This window comes from Cynara cardunculus, assembly GCF_001531365.2.
Source record: "Cynara cardunculus var. scolymus isolate 2C chromosome LG 2, CcrdV1, whole genome shotgun sequence".
NCBI lineage: Eukaryota > Viridiplantae > Streptophyta > Magnoliopsida > Asterales > Asteraceae > Cynara > Cynara cardunculus.
Window position 1 is genome coordinate 50,178,924 of NC_037529.1, and position 5,391 is coordinate 50,184,314.

The following is a 5,391-nucleotide window of genomic DNA, read 5'->3' on the forward strand; positions in this document are numbered from 1 at the left end:
TCACCACCTCCAACAGCCATGAACCACCATCTCCTTCCCCATGTCTCATATCCATTTTTTCCCACCTTGTCTTCTCTCTCCCTCTCTTAGGTATTGATATGTTTTCTTCCCCCTCCCCTATTACTACTTCAACTTCAACTGGGGTTGTTTTTGGTTATCGATTATCAACCCTCCAACTCGGTTTTTTTTTTGGGTTCGCAGAGATTAAAAATCGCAGAGGGTCATCCTGGTTTTCTTTTGCAAGGATGGTGGTGGTAGTTCACCTGTTCATCCTCTTTTGATCTCTCTAAAATTTCTTAACCATTTTGATCTCGGTCAGTAATCTAGGTTTGTTGTTCAATCTATTTGATTAATCAAGAGGCATCCGTTGATTAAAATCAGGTTTTTAACCACAGATCAGAGGGAAAGCGTTAGGGAAGATTGTTGATTTCACAGACGGGGTGGGAAGATTGTTGATTTCACAGGGTTAAAATTGGAATCCGTCAAAAGTTGATTTTGATAAGTTAACAAGGACTAACTTATCAAAAACTGCTTATTACCGGTTTGGCACCGGTATAAGCAGTTTGTTTTAAAAAAAAAACCCAAACACTAGAAATAGCTTATTAGCGGTACTAGACTGAAATAAGTCAATAAACATCATAAATAAGCAATCCCAAACACCCCTTAAGTTTGAACAAAAAGACTAGAGTTTAAACTTCAACGTCTGAATAAGAGGACTCTAAAGTTCAGACCTGAAAGTCTGGACAAGAGTTCAGGATTCTAAACCTAAAAAAGAACACGTTGAAGTCTGAATAAGAGGACTCCAGATTTCAAGGTTCCAAGTTCGGAAAGAAGAAACCAGAGGCCATGCTTCTACCTCTGCATTAAAGTCATTAGAGTTTAGTTTTCTAACTCTAGAAAAGAAGACTTTAGAGTTCAGGTTTCTAACTATGGGAAGTATGAAGAAGAGGACTTCAGAGTTCATGCTTCGAAGTCTGGAAAAGAAAATTCATAAGTCTGAAGAAGAGGACTCCATAATTCAGACCTCAAAGTCTGAATAAGAGTTCAGGCTTCTAAGTCTGGAAAAGAACATTTTGAAGTCTGAATACAGAAAAATCATCATTGAAAAGTTTATTCCTATTCTGAAAGACAGGAACTTCAAAACCAAATTCCATGCTTCAACCTCTTCATTAAAGTCTTTAGAGTGCAGTTTTCTAACTCTGGAAAAGAAGACTTCAGAGTTCAAGTTTCTAACTCTAGGAAAGAAGATGAGTTTAGGTTTCTAACTATGGGAAACAAGACTTCAGATTTCATGCTTTGAAGTCTTGAAAAGAAACCTCATATGTCTGAAGAAGAGGATTTTAGAATTCAGACCTTAATGTATGAACAAAAAAGACTTTAGAATTCAGACTTTCGAGTTTGGGTGAGCTAAGTCTGGAAAAGAAGACTTCAGAATTCGGGTGAGCTAACTCTGAAGAATGACTCTTCAGACTTGTAATCTTCATACTTGTACTCTTTAGTGTTGTAGAAAACTTCAGAGTTCAGACTTCTAAGTCTGAGAAATAAGACTTAGAACCAGAGTCCATGCTTCTACCTCTACATTAAAGTCTTTAAAGTTCAGTTTTCAAACTTTGGAAAAGAAGACTTCAGAGTTCAGACTTCTAAGTCTAAAAAAGAACACCTCAAAGTTCGGGTGAACTAAGTCTGAAAAAGCAGACTTTAGAGTTCGGGCGAGCTAACTCTTTAGAATGACTTTTCAGACTTGTACTCTTGAAATAACTCTGAAGACCTTGAGGTCAGAGTTATAAAATACCTAATATATTTGAAAAAGACCCCATGGTAAACCTTGCATCATACAGAGCAAGACCAACCGAGTATCCTTCGGTCCTTAAGAACCAGAGCCCATCTGGACTCATCAACCAAAAGCAAGGCCGACCCAAAAGCAAGGCCGACCAAAGGCCCTCTAGTCAACCAGAGCCCCTCTGGTCAACCTGAGCCTTTGGTTCATCTATCTAGAGCCTCTGGATCAAATCTGAAGACGAAGTCTGAAGACTTTGAGCTCAGAGTTAGTCAAATACCCAATATCTTTGAAAAAGACCTCATGGTAAAGCTTGCATCATACAAAGCAAGACCAACCAGAGCTCCTCTGGTCCTTAAGGACCAGAGTCCCTCTGGACTCACCAACCATAAACAAGGCCGACCCAAAAGCAAGGCCAACCAAAGGCCCTCTGGTCAAGCAGAGCCTCTCTAGTCAAGCAGAGCCTCTGGGTCAAGAAAATGTTAAATACTTAAAGACTTATCTTCAAAGTCTAGATAAGTTTATTACAAGACTTGTACTCTTGAAATTACTCTAAAGCAAAACTCTTCAAACTTCAAAGCTCTGTATTAGAAAGCCATAAGCTCTGCATGCACTATGTAGAGGCTCTGCATGGTGCTCTGTCTGGAAAAGAAGACTTCATAGTTTGGGTGAGCTAACTCTGAAGAATGACTTTTCAGACTTGTACTCTGGAAATAACTCTAAAATAAAACTTTGAAGAATGACTCTTCAGACTTGTACTCTTGAAATAACTCTGAAGTATAAAATCAATCCCACTAAATCAGATTTCAGACTTCTAAGTCTGAAAGAAAAAAACTTCAGAGTTCGGGTGAGCTAAGTCTGAAAAAGAAGACTTCAAAATTCGGGTGATCTAACTCTAAAGAATGACTCTTCAGACTTGCATTCTTCAGACTTGTAGAAAAGTCATTCTTCAGAGTTTTACTTCAAAGTTATTTCCAAAGTACAGCTTCAGACTTGTTCTCTTGAAATAACTCTGAAGTAACACTTTTTAGTAAACTAAATTTAGAATAAAATGAAGTTAATCCTAAAATAAAATTGAATTCAGAAGTAAAACTATATCAGTAAATTGAATTTAAACTTAGAAGTAAACACCATTTTTTTCCGGGGATCAGTTACCACACGAATTAATTAACTCAAAAATAAAACCAATTGCATCCTAAATTAGTGGGATTGATTGAATAAAAAGAACACATGTCAATCAAATAGGCATAATTGAACTATTAATGTAAATTGTGTCTAGATATGTCTTTAGGAGGGAAAACAAGAAAACCGACTCACCAGAAGAAGACAAGTGTCACTCCAGTTACTTATTTATTATATGTATGTGTGTGTGTGTGTGTGTATATATATATATACACTATAGTTTTGTACCCGCTGCAATGCAGCTAAATACAAAACTTTCTGGTAAATAAAATATGAATTAATTATTTATAAAATGTTCTTCCCTTTAAATTATGGCGTTGTTTGTAAGTAAAATGATATTTTGATAAGTAAATGAGAAATACAAAGGTTGAAGCGTATAAAAACCATCCATCAAATAGGGTTGTTTCTTTTTGAAGAAATAGTTCATATTTAAATCTCAAAAGAATTTGAGGACTTTGTTTTGACAACTTCAATCTTTATCTCATCTTTGAAAGATTAACGGTATTTGTAAATATTAAAAATATCATAGCATTATACTTTTCAAACAAGAAAAAACTATAAGGCAAACTTATGAAAATAGAACTATGTAAAAGGACATGATATATTGAATATTGAAACTACTCTGTGAGTTTAAGCAATTTATTACATCTACAAAATACTGGATTAGCCTCTTTAACATACTCCGTCTTGAAAATATAAAATAGTTGATGAGTGAATATTAAGTGTAGATAGTGCTATTTTATAATGTTAGATTGGCCAACAAGCATGATGTTGAACCTATTGAAATCATTTCTCTATGCTTTCTTCCCAAGAACCTCTCCCCCGCTTATTCTAGATAATCTTCAAATAATCAAAATTCAACCTCCAAGAATTTTCCTGTTTGGGACTTCATTGGTGTCAGTTTTGATGTCTGCAAAGTTTATTGGCTTCTCATCATGTCATCAAAATCAACAAGAGTCTGTCAAAGATAACATTTTTTCTAGAATATGTTGCAGTCAAATGTAAAATTTTGTTGTAACTAGAAACAAAATATTAATACAACTATTTAATAAATATATGATTTTACTTGGATGTTAATCCGTAAAAAGGTTTTAGAGAAAAAAACTTGCAAGATTATCAAGAGAAAAATATGTGCATCAAAATTATCTCGATAACTACACTTGATACTGGTAGTTTAAGTATACAGACAGACTACACATGATAATTATTTATTGCTTATAAAAATTAATTATATATTATAATAATTGTGTTCTAATAACAAAAAGAATATCATAATAAAAATATATTATTTTATTATTACTAACATTATAATAATATTAAAGGTGTTTTTTGGTATTTTTTTAATGTATGGTTTGAATTTATACATGATTAAAATACAAATAAGAAACTGAGTCTTTATCCAAGAACGATAACAGGAAGGATGATATAGGAACATCAAATAGTAACATTTGAGATACGGATAAACTTAAAACCAATATGGAGATGGTAGCCGCTTCTAATTGTTTAAAGAGATAAATTATTATATTATAGTGTAAGCCACCGACATAAACTAATATAGAAAAGACTGAACTTTTCATCTTGAAACCAAAATTTTGATACCAAGAAATGAATTAAGTTATCCAGATGCATAAATCAAGATAAAAGAAAACAAAAACCCAAGAAGAGAATTAGAGCAAGCAGAGGTAACCCAATTGAGATTTTAGGAAATTTAAGAAAGAATTTTTTGACTTACTCTTCCATCTTCATCTACATTGATTAGAACAAACTCATTTACTATTGTGTGAACCTGCAAGTATTTTAATGAGTTATTCGCCGTACACATGAGAATCCCTCTCAGTTGTGTGGCAAGTTACGTCCCCGCCGATCCCGCCAATAGCAAGAAGTTGGCAAACACCGGTAGAAAACATCGTTGGATTCAGCTATTTGTGTAACACCCCCAATCACCACATTTACATATACACACATATTTCATTACATAGAAAATAGTTTACATCACATGGCCCCACTAGTACAAGGATTCCTATATGTACAAAATCTACATATGAAAAATTCAAAAACAAATCTTGTACTAACACATATAATACAACATGTGTCTTGAAAATAAGTAATCCTAAGCAGATCCTCAAAAGCAGATAACAGGTTAGGAAAATAATCACATTTTCCCTTTTCCCTTATTATCCCTGGACCCCGCCATTCCTGCATTGCATAATTTTAAAACAGAAATTGAGGGTTAGACCAAAAGGGTCTACTGAGTAAATTCCTTCTTTGCAAATGCAGGGTGATGAACACCAAAATATAATAAAATATCTTTGCTCAGGAATATTTGCAATACAATCAAATAAAGCAGTCCTCAATGACAAGTATAGAATAAACTCAAGAATCTCAGTTCTATTATAAAATATATCTGCTTAAAGATCCAATGTTCCCAATAT

At 33.9% G+C, this 5,391-nt stretch overlaps 1 pseudogene; it reads right to left on the reverse strand.

Annotated features, from left to right (window-relative positions):
* Positions 1-4,667: 4,667 nt before the first annotated feature.
* LOC112506149 overlaps positions 4,668-5,391 on the reverse strand; it is a 9,971-nt pseudogene continuing 9,247 nt past the window's right edge.